The sequence below is a fragment of the Salmo trutta genome, chromosome 35 (assembly GCF_901001165.1).
Source record: "Salmo trutta chromosome 35, fSalTru1.1, whole genome shotgun sequence".
Classification (NCBI taxonomy): Eukaryota; Metazoa; Chordata; class Actinopteri; order Salmoniformes; family Salmonidae; genus Salmo; species Salmo trutta.
The window spans coordinates 4,669,708-4,686,990 of NC_042991.1; the positions used below are offsets into that span (position 1 = coordinate 4,669,708).

Genomic DNA, 17,283 nt, shown 5'->3' on the forward strand with positions numbered 1-17,283 from the left:
GGCTGGGGTAGGCGGTCATTGTAAATAAGAATTTGTTTCTTAACTGACTTGACAAGTTAAATAAAGGTTACACACACACACCACACTGACCAAAAAGTAATTTTGTTGGCATTTACGTATGTCCCCATTACCAGTAAAACATAATCAAAACCTATTTCTTTCACTTACTTGCTGTGCTGTTTCATTGTTCAGTCGTTTCATTCTCAACCAGGATTTCTATGGAACACCGTTTGGGTCTTTGCGTGTCCAAAAATATACTATTTAACACATTTTGACATGTAAAATAACACTATTTGATGTGTGTCAAATAAGCTTATTGACCAATCAGGACCTGAATATGACTGCACGTCACATAATAATTGAATGCATTAATTTTTTATATTGTTATAACACATTGATTACACTATCACTCGTATTTCATATGTCACAACAATTCATCGATACGTATGCTACATTACTGGTAAAGTTGTCTCGCGCACCTACAGTGATGGTCATAAAAAAAGCTAGCTAGCTCATGGATGCAAACAATGCTAGCTTCACAACACATACCCTGGTCCTGTGGAGCCTCACTAGCCAGATGAAGCTAGCCTCCTGCTTATAACGTTAGCTTTGGGCAACAGGGTTAAGTAGCTGGCTAGCTATTTATTTTCATGAACTGAAGTTCAATTTCAATAGGCAAATAACAAGTGGCAACCTAGCTAATACTTACTCACAAGGATTCCTAAATCATTACTAAGAATATTGAAGATGACTACAGTTTCTACTGGTCATTGTTTTCAGGCTGGTTGTATTGGTGATAGCTAGGTACCAAGCTAAAGCTAGCTACCCTAGAAGTTGCGGTCGAACAAATGATGATTTATTACCAACACGGTTATGTAAACACATTGTTCGTGGCTTGTGTTTGCTTGTTTGCAGACTTTTTTGTACAGCTTTGACAGTGCTACTGTATCTTTTTTGACACGCAAAGACTCAAATGGCGTTCCATAGTATGTATGTTGTGAAGCTAATAGCAGTGACGCTATTACTGTGTAATTCCGGTAGGGCAACATCTGAAAAATAGCGCACTTGGTATTGTGTACTGGTGCTCGACCAGTTGGCGAAGGCCAACATTACTCACGACAGAGAACGGTTGATTGTCAATAAATACCATTATCTTGGCTTTAATGGATTTCGCCTTTGAGTTGTCTCGCTGAAATTTTGTTACTCTTTCAAATGACTGCTCTATCCACACAGCAGACCTTGTGAGCTAGTTTTGGAATGCTGAGTTGCACGTATAGCGCAACATTTTACGTGGAGTCATTACATCATGTATCTATGTTACATAGGTATGCACGTCAACTTTGACATCGGTTTTGCACATCGGCATTAAACCGATATGTTCACCAATATACCGTGCAGCCCTAGTAATGCAGCTATATCCATAGATTTGTCGGGCAATTCCTCCACCCACCATGCGCTCTTTAAATAGCCTACCTCTGTGCCAGTGAAGGGCTGTTAAGTTAAATTAAAACCAAGACTCGAATTGAGGGGGTATGAGAGGGTATGCCATAGGCCTGTCCTTATTATTCATGGAAATTGCAAAAAGCACAGGCCTACCCCTTGTTAGCTTAAGATTTAGAAGAAAATAAAACCGATCCAATTAGCCTGTATGAAGTGATCTATAACAGCGCTTTCTTCCGTGATGCTTTATGCTGGAATCAAGCTAAAATACCTGGGAAAAATGTGACTTCAATATATGTGGGGATATCATTGTTTAGTTTCTTTGAAATTGAGGCTGAGCTACAACCTTCTATAGCAGAGGAGACAAAAAAATTGACTTTGCTTGGGAAGTAATCTAATTCTGTCTATTGATTGATTAAGCTATTCACTTTCTGTACAAATCAAATTTTATTGGTCACATACACATGGTTAGCAGATGTTAATGCGAGTGTAGCGAAATGCTTGTGCTTCTAGTTCCAACAGTGCAGTAATATCTAACAAATAATCTAACAATTCCCAACAACTACCAAATACACACAAATCTAACAAGTAATCTAACAATTCCCCAACAACTACCTAATACACACAAATGTAAAAGGAGAGAATGAGAATATGTACATATAAATATATGGATGAGCGATGGCCGAGCGGCATAGGCAAGGTTCCGTAGATGGTATAAAAAATAATATTTAAGGCTCTGGTCTGTCCAAAAAGTGAGGGTAAACAGTAGACATGTTCTCCCCTATCCACTTTATGTTTTAATTATTATTTTCTGTGTAGGGGAGGGTCACTTGTTCTTTTTTCAAGTGTTCAGGGAATGTTTAGGTAAAACATATTTTGCTGAAGGGAGGGCCATCCATTTTCCTTTCAGAGGGATACGATTTTTTCCCATGTAACCCTTATTGTAAATAACGTTCACTCCCTTACATGTCTGTCTAAAGGGAGAATTGGCTCTGGAATCCAAAACAGACAAATAATCCATCTAAACGTCAATAAATTCTCAATTGCGGTACGGTTCTAGAAACATAGAGCCCTTTACATTCACATCTCATCTAAATGTTTTCACAAATGCATAATTCTCACTTACTGTACACTATTTTAACTGCTTGTAACACAGTTGCAGCTGACAGTATATTTCAGTGAAAACACGTTTGTGACACCTGTCTTCGGTTTACACACACGGGTCTTCAGTGATGCAGATAGCTAATTAGCACAGGTGTCTTCTGTCTGTTTTCTGTAAACAAGCAATTTAACATGGAATTATGGCCGTGTGGGAACCTTAACTGTCACGGAACCTTAACTGTCACACCCCCTCCGGCGCTCAACATCACCGGTCTACCAACCACCGGTCCTGGCAACCCATCATTACGCACACCTGACGATCATTATTACGTACACCTGCGCCCCTTCATCAGTCACATGTGGACTTCATTACTTGATTCCTTACCATTTATCTAACACTGTTGTTTCAGTCATCAGGTAGTATTGTTTATGTTTTCCTTGTTAGACGCTTCTCTTGTTTTGTATTCCATGTTCGTTTTCATTAAACTCACAGTGCACTTGCTTGGTATGGGTCCCCAGATCACTTGCTTCCACACTCCCTGTGTCTACGTTACAGAATACTACCTCAAAAATATGGAAGCAGCAGAAGAGATATATACATCCACCGTCTGAAGGAGCAGTGAGGCTCCCGTGTTCCATCCTGGTAGTTGCGTCCCGGCGTTGTGGGGGTTGGCTAGAGTACCTGGTGGACTGGAAGGGGTATGGTCCAGAGGAGCAGTGTTGGGTTCCATTGTACAACATTCTAGATCCCAACATCATCCAAGATTTCCACCTTCGCCGTCCGGACCGGCCCGCTCCTTGCTCCCGTGCATCGGGAGGGGAGGGGGGGGGGGGGTAATGTCACGTCTACTCCAGCATGCCCCCTCCGGCACTCGACATCACCGGTCGACTAACCACCGATCCTGGCAACCCATTATTGCGCACACCTGCGCCCAATCATCAGTCACACCTGAACTTCATTACTACCTTGATTACTTACAATTTATCTAACACTCTGTTTCAGTCATCAGGTAGTATTGTTTATGTTTTCCTTGTTAGACCCTTCTCTTGTTTTGTATTCGTTTTCTTTAAACTCACACTTCACTTGCTTACAGACTCCCTGTGTCTACGTTACACTAGCCCTATTAAAGATGTGTATCAATTAAACTTTTGTTTTATGAAAATGATTTGTTGCCATTATGAAAGATAAGGTCCTTAAGCTTCCAAAACCGTACCACAAGCAACGTGTGTTAATGTTCAGACTGAGCGTCACGGCTCTTAACAAAACTCAACCCTACAGAAGACGCATTTGTCCAATGACTTATGTGCAATTTAATGGAATTGAGTCATGATCAAGGGCTAACGAGCAACTAACTGTAAAGGGTTACCAGATGTTGTATCCCACCACCAAAACCCTGAATACCAAGCATTGACATTAGTAACAGTCAACATACCGTTCTGTAGTCAGTTATGTTAAGCTGCAGTATTAGAGAAAATAATACAAGAGTGAAGGGTGATAATTAACCCTCTTAGAAATAAATGAACCAGAGACTCAGAGAGAGAAAAGAAAGAGGATGAGGGAGATGGAGGGAGTGAGTTCAATCATGCTGAAAACTACAGTGAAATCAAATTTTATTTGTCACATGCGCCGAATACAACAGGTGTAGACCTTACCGTGAACTGCTTACTTACGAGACCTTAACCAACAATGCAGTTAAAGAAATAGAGTAAGAAAACATTTACTAAATAAAATAAGTAACACAATAAACGAACAATAAGGCTATATACAGGGGGTACCGGTACCAAGTCAATGTGCGAGCGTACAGGTTAGTCGAGGTAATTTGACTATGCATAGATAATAAACAGCGAGTAGCAGCAGTGTAAAAATAAAGGGAAGGGGGGGTCAGTGTAAATAGTCCAGTGACCATTTGATTAATTGTTCTTATGGCTTGGGGGTAGAAGCTGTTAAGGAGCCTTTTGGACCTAGACTTGGCACTCCAGTACCGCTTGCAGTGCGGAAGCAGAGAGAATAGTCTATGATTTGGGTGACTGGAGGCTTTGACAATTTTTTGGACCTTCCTCTGACACCGCCTAGTATACAGGTCCTGGATGTCAGGCAGCTTGGCCCCAGTGATGTACTGGGCCATAGGCATCCCCATCTGTAGCGCCTTTCGGTCGGATGTCGAGCAGTTGCCATGCCATGTGGTGATGCAACCGGGTTAGGGTGCTCTCGGTGCTGCAGCTGTAGAACTTTTTGAGGATCTGGGGACCCATACCAAATCTTTTCAGTCTCCTGAGGGGGAAAAGGTGTTGCCGTGCCCTCTTCACAACTGTCTTGGTGTGTCTTGACCATGATAATATGTTGATGTGGACACCAAGGAACTTGAAGCTCTCGACCCGCTCTTCTACAGCCCCGTCGATGTGAATGGGGGTGTGTTCGGCCCTTCTTTTCCTGTAGTCCACAATCAGCTCCTTTGTCTTGATCATGTTGAGGGAGAGGTTGTTGTCCTGGCACCACACTGCCAGGTTTCTGACCTCCTCCCTATAGGCTGTCTCATCGTTGATGGTGATCAGGCCTACCACTGTTGTGTCGTCAGCATACTTAATGATTGTGCTGGAGTCGTGCTTGGCCATGCAGTCGTGGTTGAACAGGGAGTACAGGAGGGGACTAAGCACACACCCCTGAGAGGACACTCAAAAATGGACGCAAGCTTCCTCCTCTCACCAGTGATCACTTTTCTAAGGCAATCATCATATTGGAATCTTACATGTCAGGATGAGATTATCTGTGCAGTGTATGATTTGGGATGTCAGGTGTTTCTACAGTGCTCTGCATCCATTTTAAGACTTGTTGTGTTGAGGATCAGCGTGGCAGATGTGTTGTTGTCTACCCTTACTACCTGGGGGCGGCCCATTAGGAAGTCCTGGATCCAGTTGCAAAGGGAGGTGTTTAGTCCCAGGGTCCTTAGCTTAGCTTTGTGGGCACTATGGTGGTGAACGCTGAGCTGTAGTCAATGAACAGCATTCTCACATAGGTGTTCCTTTTGTCCAGGTGGGAAAGGGCATTGTGGAGTGCGATTGAGATTGCGTCATCTGTGGATCTGTTGGGGCGGTATGCGAATTGGAGTGGGTCTAGGGTTTCTGTGATGATGGTGTTGATGTGAGCCATGACCAGCCTTTCAAAGCACTTCATACCGACGTGAGTGCTACGGAGCAGTAGTGAGGTGGTTATACTCCTCTGTGCCATTGGTTGAATCCCGGAACATATTCCGGTCTGTGCTAGCAAAACAGTCTTGTAGCGTAGCATCCACGTCATCTGACCACTTCCTATTGAGCGAGTCACTGGCACTTCATGCTTTAGTTTTTGCTTGTACGCAGGAATTAGGAGGATCGATTTATGGTCAGATTTGCCAAATGGAGGGTGAGTGAGAGCTTTGTATGCGTCTGTGTGTGTGGAGTAAAGGTGGTCTTGAGTTTTTTTGCCTCTGGTTGCACATGTGACATGCTGGTTGAAATTAGGTAAACGGATTTAAGTTTGCCTGCATTAAAGTCCCCGGCCATTAGGAGCGCCGCCTCTGGATGAGCATTTTCTTATTTGCTTATGGCCTTGTTGATTGCGATGTTAGTGCCAACATCAGTTTATGGTGGTAAATAGACGGCTACGAAAAATATAGGTGATAGAGCTTGGTAGACAGTGTGGTCTACAGCTTATCATGAGGTACTCTACCTCAGGCGAGCAATATCTCGAGACTTCCTTAATATTAGACATCACGCACCAGCTGTTATTGACAAATAGACACACACCCCCACCTCTCGTCTTACCAGACGTAGCTGTTCTTTCCTGCCGATGCAAGGAAATCCCATCCAAATGTATATTATCCGTGTCGTTGTTCAGCCACGACTCGGTGAAACATAAGATATTAAAGATTTTATTGTCCCGTTGGTAGGATAGTCTCGAATGGAAATCATACAGTTTATTTTCCAGTGATTGCACGTCAGCAAATAGAACAGGTTACCCACTCGCCAACGAATCCTAGCAAGGCACCCCGATCTCTGCCCCCTGTATTTCCATCTTTTCTTCACGCGAATAACAGGGATTTGGGCCTGGTCTCGGAGAAGCAGTATATCCTTCGCCATTCTGATATCCAGAAGCTCTTTTCGTTCATAAGAGATGGTAGCAGCAACATTATGTACAAAATAAGTTGCAAACAATGCGAAACACACACAAAATCCCACAGTTGGTTAGGAGCCAGTAAAACGGCAGCCACACCCTCCGACGCCATTGTATTGGCAATGGAAGCTAGGAGCAGGGAAAACTAGAAGGACAAGGACATTTACTTAACGCTTGGAATGGTGGAAATATTTCCTGCCTGTGTCCTGCTGGTTGTAAACAGTTTGTCATGCAAAAATATTCCTCCTTTCAAACCCCAGTGCCCCCCCCCCCATCTTGCCAGTTAGTGCCACTCCACGCACGTGGTTAGTGAAGCACAGGCCTGTTTAAATAGCCTTAATTTCTCATACAGCTGTGACATCAAAATGGGTTTTCAAATGAGTCAAATTTGTAAATGAATACTCAGTTAGTTGAAATGCATGCAGAAAATGTACGTTTTGGTTCCCAGAAAACAAGTGTGTGGAAATTGATATACCACCTTAAGGAATCTGAGACACACACACAGACAAAAAATACAAAAATATTGTCAGTTCCCCAATGAGGTGACCACTAACTCACACCCTTGATAAAGTCACAGGTGCCTCTGCCTCTCAGCCAATTAACAGCTCTAATTAAGTAATTAAACGACTGGGCTGGAGCAAAGACCGAAATGACACGCCTGTATGAACTTTCATAATGAATATCAACAGGGCCAGTTTTCTGCAGTGTGAGTTGTGCAGCTGGCTTAAGTTTATTTCAGGGATGTGCAACTCCAGGCCTCGGGTGCTGGAGTGGTGTCACACTTTTCCCCCATCCCTAGCAAACACAGCTGATTAAACTAATTGCATTCTAAACTGAAGATCACGATACGTTGATTATTGGAGTCCGGTGTGTTAGCTGGGGCTGGGGAAAAGTGTTACACCAATCAGGCCCCCGAGGACTGGAGTTGCCCATCCCTGGACAAAAATGTAAATGTAAAAAAAAGAATAGGTGTTCGGAGAATGTGGGAGAAAAAACATCCAATAGCTATCTAGGTGTTGGGAGGGGACAAACACCCAATATTAACACTGGACATACTAAGGTGCTATGTTGTAAAAGCTGTTTTCTGTGTCTGAAAATTCCCCAGAGAGTAGGGGGAGAGAAATAACTGTCTAGCGACATTCCATCTAGTGAGAACTTTCCTTTTACGCCATTAACTTTGGAGAGTAATGGATGTGAAAAGTAGCTGTTAAGAGCTTTCTGGAACACATGGTACTGCTCTCATGGTACCGCTCGTAAGTACCACATAGGAACAGGTTTTATCCCGTATGTTTCTCATATATCAAAACTACACAAAAACCCTACCCAAGGATGAATTGTATTTCGTTGAGGGGAAGATAAACTGTACGGAAGCCCATTCAGAACAACAATACATAGTTAGATGAATAGGGGGTTATTAGCTATGTAAAGAAATATGATAAGCGAGCCTAAAATAACACTAGGGGGTAATTAACACAAACATCTCCATCTCTCCAGATTCAATGGCTAAACTCTTCCTTAAGGGCTTTTCAGAGCGTCGTGTATACTTATAGCATAATTACTGCAGGTGGTCCAGCCCTCAGCCATGACCAACAATCAACACAACATGCTGTATGCCCGCCACATCCCTACAAAGTGACCAATCACAAACAACATGTCCACCAACCAGCTACAGCCACAGTCCACTCAGTCATCACTACATGGAATCCTGAGACACTAGTCGACCGTCAACTAACACACTTTAGAGGAGTGTCAAAATCATTCCATGGAGGGCCCAGCGTCTGCTGGTTTTTCCTTTGAATGAAGACCTAGACAACCAGGTGAGGGGAGTTCTTTTCTATTCAGTGACCTTTGACTCATCAATCAAGTACAAGGGAGGATCGAAAAGCCGCAGACACTCGGCCTTCCGCGGAATGAGTTTGACACATGCGCATTAGAGGACCACAACAAGACAATCAAGCCAATAGTGCACCACCCTTTAAAATATCTTGACACCCATTTCAAAACACCTAATAATCAGGCAACCTGCAATCCTCTCTGTCTCTCTCTCTCTCTCTCTCCTGTTCCACTCCACCTTGCCCACGCACTGACTGTATGAAGCCTCTAATGTTTGATCAATGCTTCAAGTGACTCCGGATTGCTGCAATTAGAAAACAATGCCTCAGAAAGCTATTTTAGGGCCTCTGCTATCAGGGAAGTGCAACAGAGAGGATAATTGCGTATTGACAAAAGAAAAGAAGGGAAACTAGCAAGGGCTACCTCTCTCCAATTTACTTTGTCATCTTGAGACTCTGGTTACGCTGTATACTGACCAGATAATTGGCCAATCCTTAACAAAAATAACACTTACGTTCTTCGGTGAAGCGTCAAACATAGACACGCGCGTTGAATAACATAATGAAACGTTTATTTTCATGCATCTCCTTTTGTAAGCGGTTAGCGTTACGAGAACAAGCTCGGGTGGATGGATGCGGCTGTTGAACACTGTCATGTTGTGGTTCAGTGGGTTATTAGCCAGTGGTCTGTGTGGTTTCAAAACATATATTAACGTAGATCTCTCTCTCTCTCTCTCTCTCTCTCTCTCTCTGGCCTGTAAACCGATACTCAAAGGCTAGTTTAGCTGTAAATACCAGCCAGAAGCCCTCAGGTTCTGTCTGTCTTAATGCCTTAATGCTTATCTTCAACCTTCACTGTATTTTATGTTTTTCAAGGGACTAGGCCTATTCCACATTTTAAAAACAACAACCTTAGAATCCGACACCTTACCTCTCTATGGCTTCATAAGCCTGCGTTTTTCACTCGTACTGCTGAACATGAAGGCATATTTTGTTTCACATTGAGAAATAAAGAAAATACCACTCCACCTCTACTGTGACATGTAGTCTGTTTGAAATCAGTTTCCTAACTCTTTTGGCCTACAGTACATGAATGATTTTAAGTGGCAGGTAGCCTAGTGGTTAAGCGTACTGGGTCAGTAACTGAACGGTTGCTGGTTCAAATCCCTGAGCTGACTATGTGTAGAAAAAAACAACAGCAAAAAAACAACTGTGAATGTGCTCTTGAGCAAGTCACTTAATGATAATTGCTCCTGTAAGGTTCTGTAGATAAGAGTCTCTGCTAAATGTACATTTGTCTCAAGGGCATTTTTTTGTCAGTCATGGAAACAGACCCGTGGTCCTCGCCAGTTATCGCCATTATCTACCCAATTTCTGTTAGAGATCGCCCTCTAGTGTGTGATGAATGTGCTACACCTGGAAACTCAACAACTTCGCCATTGGTATGCCGTTAAACCCCAGGAGTAGCAGGAGTTATCGTGCCTCTTACTGGCCATATGTTTTCCCTGTAACTCAAAATGTTGTCATGAAGGTGCATACACTAAACTGAGGGATTGGGAAAATGTGGAGAGTAATTGTGTGAAGTAATGTATAAGAGAGATTGAAGTTAAACAAGTTGGGGAAATCATCTGTATCCTGCAGTTTAAAAAAAAATCTTGCCCATGCTCATAAACATCCATCATAAACAGACCATAAACCTGTAACAAATATCTGCAGGGCTATATGTCTGCACACAAAATATGAGTGGATGTTCCAATACCTCTCTCTCAGCAGGCCTGTGCTCAGAGCCAGCCTCAGCTCCACGGATGGCAGGAACACAACAGAGTCCATCTGTTGCCGGTGTGTTTGCCTTGGTGCCCTGCCACAAGGAGCTCCGCCAGAGGATCTACGGGGGCCTACACATGGAGCTGCGCCAGGGGACCCGCACACAGAAGCACCTCATGCCTGTTGCCTCGTTTGGGGGATTTCAATGTTCCACCGACCAGAAGCAGCAATTACAAAGCCGTGTAGGGAATGAATCTCCTTGTGTGAGGGGAGCAACGCTGGTTGTAAGGTACCAACGTTAATTGGACCGACTTGGTGATACAAAACAACTTCCACTGTACAGAATGCATAGTTGTTCCCTTGTGCCAAGCAAAACTGAACTGAAGCGCTAAGTGTTCATTGAATTGCATAGTAGGACATACCCCTGGTGGAAATGACGTGGAAGCAGATTGAAAATAAGGAGTGAGAGAGAGAAATTGAGAGAGGGGGAGAGAGAGAAGGAGCGCACAGAGTTGTTTAACTTGGGGTCTCTGGACGAGAGGAGAAAAAAAAATGTTTGTTATTGTTGGGCTGTATCCTAAGCCAGTTATGGTCGGTTCTTGTCCAGGAATTACAAGTAGAGAAATGAAAATAGACAGCGAGAGACAGTGAGAGCCCAGATCTGTCGACCATAATGGCAGGCTTAAACTAGGGAGGTGACCCAACCAGATGTTACAGTGTGCTGACTTAGTGCTTCGCTTCACCCAAGAGAAGCCTTTACTGTAGAGACATCTTAAAGCCTTTTTTAACACATCATCAGAAAACCACCAAGTCAATCATGCTCTATCATAACATACTGTAATATTTCGTTTGGAGCATGTATAATTGCACATTAAGTAACAAATTGCACAAGCTGGGGAAAAATGTTTCTATTTATGTAATTACTAACTTTAATATACATGAACTTGACTAATGATTTTTTAAATATCCGATCGGTCGTTTATAAGCATTTAAATCAGTGTTAGCATCTGAACTCCCCAGACGAGATGGGCTAAAGGTTGAAAAAGGGTTGCTGGTTCAACTCCAAGGTGGATCAGTATGGAAAGCTTGCAGTGGGTGAAAGGCACGTAACCTGCAGCCCCTCAGTAGAATCATCCTGTGGAATAAACGGGAGAAAATGTTGTTAGGCTTGAAGGAAGGCCGTGTAAGACGCTTTGGATGAAAGCACCCACCCAGCAAAGAACACTGTATGCTATTAACTTATTAACAAATTGAATCACAACTTTTAAATGTTTTCTTCTCTTCTTTGTTTTTCACAAATATTTTAAACCGGCTTCCAGAATTTCTATACATCATCATTGACCATCTGTATGACAGAAAGATAATGCCTAGATGTACATTTTTGTATATTGTGATGCTAGATAAATCGATGTCATGCCGAGATTGAGTGTGTGTGTGTGTGTGCGAAAAAGGTAGTTTCATTCACATAATAATGGTTGTGACAGTAGAAAGGGTTTAGGATAAATAATAATCCAGGCAAAAGAGGCAAAAAATACCTAGGCTACTAATACAGACAAAAATGATAAACATAAAAATAATTTCTCCCAATAAATCTAAATCAAATTGAACTCAATCAAAAACTAGGCCTTAAGGAAACAGATCCAGGCTATGAGTGGAATCAGTCCACATGGGTACTCTCCCCATCAGAGTTTACAGAGCATTGGCAAAGCCCGGTAGGAAAACCAAAAGTGGTGTGTAAATGAAGGTGTGTAAATGGTGTGTAAATGAAGTTCACTCAGGCTTTTTACCATTGTCTACTTAAGGGGGTGGCTCTCGCATAGACACCAGTGCGATTGCAGCTGGGTCTGGTCTACTTAAGCCTTGTTCACACTGCAGGCCTTAATGTTCAAATCAGTTTTGTTTTTCAAACCTGTTTTGGAATACTGACTGTCCAAACAGCAAGTTACAAGTGACCACATCGGATTTGTGTGTGTCCAGACCAATGATTTATATATACACTAGATGACGGATAGGGGCACTGTGTTGAAGCCACTGCGCAAGACATTTCCAAATCTCTTAATCTCTATACTATAATAGTTAGCTAGCTGGTTTAGCTTGATATGATGCATTCAAAATGTTCTGATTGGTGTTAGATTGTATTCTATTAATATCTTTTACATGATAAGTGTTATTACTTGTAATATTGTAGAGAAAGGTTTACAAAAGTTGTTTGATCAAACTGTACCACAAGTTGGCACAATGTTGTTTTTAGGCAGGAGTATAGAGATCAGCTGGTACCATAATTTGAAAGGCCTAGTTTCAAGCTACTTCTAGAATTGTGAAAGTCTAGTCAGTGACACTACCCTTGCGGCCCTATGTTCCCAGCTGCATCCACACCACACCTTGAAATAAGATATCTGCCTTATGGATTCCTCAGGGAATATGGATGGCAAAACTGTTTCCTCTATTCACTTATTCCTCTGCTCTTTTCGAGAAAGAGGACTGGCAAGCACAGACCACAGTGAGGAGGACCAAGTTTGCTCTGTGTGTTCCACCTACTCAAATAATGTATAGTCTAAAGGGAAGGGACTTGATCACATGATAGGTTGTTTATTCACAGTTTTTCTTCCATGTGAATATGAGGCTTCTGTGGTATGGGCCTATCTATGGGTGTTTTTCTATCAACTTCCAGCAAAACCAGGAATGTGAGCCAAGCTTTAAGAAATCACATCAAGAGGTAAGACAGACAAGCGCTACATTAGCAAAAGTATGTGGACACCTGCTCGTCGAACATCTCATTCCAAATTCATGGGCATTTATATTGGTTGGTCGCAATATTTTGGTTGGTCCCCATCATGCTGCTACAACAGCCTCCACGCCTCTGGGAAGGCTTTCCACTAGATGTTGGAACATTGCTGCGTGGACTTGCTTCCCTTCAACCACAAGATAATTTGTGAGGCCGGGCACTGATGTTGGGCGTTTAGGCCTGGCTCGTAGTCTGCGTTCCAATTCATCCTAAAGATCTTCTATTATTATACCTTTATTTCAACAAGGAACAGACTGAGACCAAGGTCTCTTTTACAGCTGGGCCCTGCGTATACATGTTTACACATACAGTTTAGGTACAATGATTAAGAAATTACACTATGGAGTTGAGGTCAGGGCTCTGTGTAGACCAGTAAAGTTTTTCCACACCAATCTTGACAAACCATTTCTTGTATGGACCTCGCTTTCTGCACGGGGGCATTGTCATGTTAAACACTCTACCTACATGTACATATTACCTCAATTACCTTGACTGACCGGTGCCCCTCGACTGTACCAGTATCACCTGTATATAGCCTCACTATTGTTATTTTACTGCTGCTGTTTAATTATTTATTTTTATTTCCTATTTTTTGCTTATATATTTTTTTCTTAACACTTTTTTTCTTAAAGAATTCCTAAAGCATTGTTGTTTCAGGTCTTGTGAATAAGCATTTCACTGTAAGGTTGTATTCGGCGCATGTGACAAATAAAATCTGATTTGATTCGAAAGTACCTTCCCCAAAATGTTTCCACAACGTTGGAAGCACAGAATCATCTAGAATGTCATTGTATGCTGTAGCGTTCAGATTTCCCTTCACTGGAACTAAGGGGCCTAGCCCAAACCATGAATAACAGCCCCAGACCATTATCCCTCCTCCACCAAACTTTACAGTTGGCACTATGCATTCGGGCAGATAGCATCCGCCAAACCCAGATGTGTCAATCAGACTGCCAGATGTTGAAGCGTGATTCATCACTCCAGAGAACGTGTTTCCACTGCTCCAGAGTCCAATGGCGGCGAGCTTTACACCACTCCAGCCGACACTTGGTGTTGCGCATGGTGATCTTAGACTTGTTTGCGGCTGCTCTGCCATGGAAACCCATTTCATGTAGCTCCCGACTAACAGTTCTTGTGCTGACATTGCTTCCAGAGGCAGTTTGGAACTCGGTAGTGAGTGTTGCTACGCTCTTCAGCACTCGGCAGTCCCATTCTGTGAGCTTGTGTGACTTACCACTTTTCGGCTGAGCATTTCCACTTCACAGTAACAGCACTTACAGTTGACCGGGGCAGCTCGAGCAGGTCAGAAATTTTACGAACTGACTTTTTGGAAAGGTGGCATCCTATGACGGTGCCACGTTGAAAGTCACTGAGCTCTTCAGTTAGGCTATTCTACTGCCAATGTTTGTCTATGGAGATTGCATGGCGGTGTGCTCGATTTTATACACTTGTCAGCAACGGGTGCGGCTGAAATAGCTGAATCCACTAAGTTCAATGGGTGTCCACATACTTTTGTATATGTCGTGTATTTTCATGTTAACTTTGTGCCATCAATTATCTTAATTTGTATTAGCAGATGCCTCAATCATAACCAGTATGTTGCCCTTCTTTGTTTAACACCATTAAAGATCCATTCCACTGGAATGACTGAAATCACTTCGGTAAGTGCAACTCCAGTCAGTCAGGGGAACATACTATTAGTCTGTGCCTACGCCTTCTTGTCCTTCTCTTAATCCGGATAGAGTGTAGACTGCTATGCGAACTGTGAACTGCTACACGTGTACGTGTAATCTGCACTGATGTAAAATAACTGGACAATTAAAAGACTCATCTAAGAAAGCATTCAGTGTAGATGATGGAGTCACTGTCCATTGTACTGTACTTATTTACGCTAGCAATATCTTGAATGTGACTTTGTTTACTTGTCAGATTTGGCGTACACCAAGATGAAAAGTCAAGTAGGCTACAGACAAGACGGTGACCACCAACAGGAGGAGTGCCAGCAACAAAGTGATGAGTGAATACCATTTCAAACTCAGCACACATTTACTTATGCTTTTATGTTGATTCAATTGAAGTCCAAGGTTACGTACTGCGAATGCAATATTCAGAGTAGTCGCCTCCTGATATATGAGTGAGTGGATGCGTATGTTTATGCGTTGATACTTTACTGGGACTCAGCAATATGACACGGCACAACAAGCAGTGGTGTAAAACAAAGACATTGCCCGAGTGAGAGCAAGTTGCTGCACTCAACACACATACACTGGCAAGCATCTGTGCTTGTGCACAGGAGTTTGCTTCACTCTGTTGTAGCATGGAGGTTGGGTGACAGCAAATGCTGACGAGCTTCGCCTCTCGCTTCGCTCTTTGTTTGTTACAGAAGTCGCCCCACTGCTCATGGTAATGTCACATTGCTGAATGTACACTTAACTTGTAATGGCCGTTGTATAATATTATTTATTTCCATTCTATTCAGTTGCTTACATTTATTTATCATGTCACCCAGTCATGTATATTGGCGTGATTGTGTGACTGGGAGGATGAGTAATTACGTGATGGTGTTTTTCCTGATTACATTGCTGACGTTGCATTGCGTCAACCAATGGTTGTGCGCCACGTCATGAACTGCACGGTCAGGCATCAGATTGCTATATCACGTGACGTGGTTAGTTGATATGTTTAACACCTACCCCGGCGTGAGATCTGGCATGCATCTGCAATGTAGTCAGGCAGGAATGCCACCGGTGTGTGGCCCTTCGTCAATTGCTCGCATCCTCTCTCCTCGCCTCCTTAAAATGCAATGGAGGAGAAAGGTCGAAGGGAGCAACATCTGATCTAACCCGCTAATCCGTGTTGAAAATGGGGCGAGGAAAGAGAACGTGAGGAATCGAGGTAAGTCAAATTGAGAAAGAGTAATATAATACTGCATCTTATACCGTAGGCCTTGTATCTTAAGGCCTCGCATTGCTCCTGCCAACCTATTGAGAGAGTGGTATCAACTGAAGGGAGGCTGATCCTATGATACTGCAGTGCAGAGGCGTGCACTCTCCATGCACAACAAAATCCCGGTCCTCAAGGCAGTAGTACACTTGCATACACCGCGCTATTCCACCATCTAGCTTCCAATCCTCTCAGATCTACAGTGCCTCGGAAATAGGGTCTAGACCTAGGTGTTGATTTGGGATAAAGGTTATGCAAGTCTGTGTCCTCTCCTTCTCTCATCTCATTGCAGATGATGTACTGCACTGGTCTGGGGGAAGAAGATTGGGGTTTTCGAGTGGGACGCCCGATTCTTGCCCGGGTGGGCAATTTCATCCATTTGCACCCAGCATATACACCGAAGTACCTGCTCAAAAGAGACAGCAATGCCGGCTATGAGGGGTGGAGTTAAATAAAATAAAAAGGAAATGCATGTGGTGAAGATAAACTAACTTCTGATCATTGATTAACAAACATTTAACAGCCAACAGGCAAATGTGACAGTGTTATGTTGCTGCCTATCATTAGTTTGAAAAAATATTTGCGCTTTTTTCAGTATATGTTGTGTTTTAGTTACTGACGAGTCCCTGGCTTTTTAAAATGTATTTTTTTAAACCTTTATTTAACTAGGCAAGTCAGTTAAGAACAAATTCTTATTTACAATGACGGCCTACCAAAAGGCAAAAGGCCTCCTGCGGGGACGGGGTCTGGGATTAAAAATTAAATAGAAATATAGGACAAAACACACATCACGACAAGAGAGACACCACAACACTACAAAAAGAGAGACCTAAGACAACAACATAGCACGGCAGCAACACATGAAAACACAGCATGGTAGTAACACAACATGACAACAACATGGTAGCAACACAACATGGCAGCAGCACAACATGGTAGCAGCACAAAACATGGTACAAACATTATTGGTCCCAGACAACAGCATAAAGGGCAAGAAGGTAGAGACAACAATACATCACGCGAAACAGCCACAACTGTCAGTAAGAGTGTCCATGACTGAGTCTTTGAATGAAGAGTTTGAGTGTTTTTTTGCAGCTCGTTCCAGTCGCTAGCTGCAGCGAACTGAAAAGAGGAGCGACCCAGGGATGTGTGTGCTTTGGGGACCTTTAACAGAATGTGACTGTCAGAACGGGTGTTGTATGTGGAGGATGAGGGCTGCAGTAGGTATCTCAGATAGGGGGGAGTGAGGTCTAAGAGGGTTTTATAAA

The 17,283-nt window shown here is 42.9% G+C and overlaps 1 long non-coding RNA gene across 1 annotated transcript; it reads left to right on the top strand.

The window, feature by feature from the left end:
- Positions 1-15,745: 15,745 nt before the first annotated feature.
- On the top strand, positions 15,746-16,502 carry LOC115175214 (uncharacterized). Its single transcript, XR_003871936.1, has 2 exons — positions 15,746-15,967; positions 16,308-16,502. It is a non-coding gene; the product is annotated as an uncharacterized LOC115175214 (long non-coding RNA).
- The last annotated feature ends 781 nt before the right edge of the window (positions 16,503-17,283 follow it).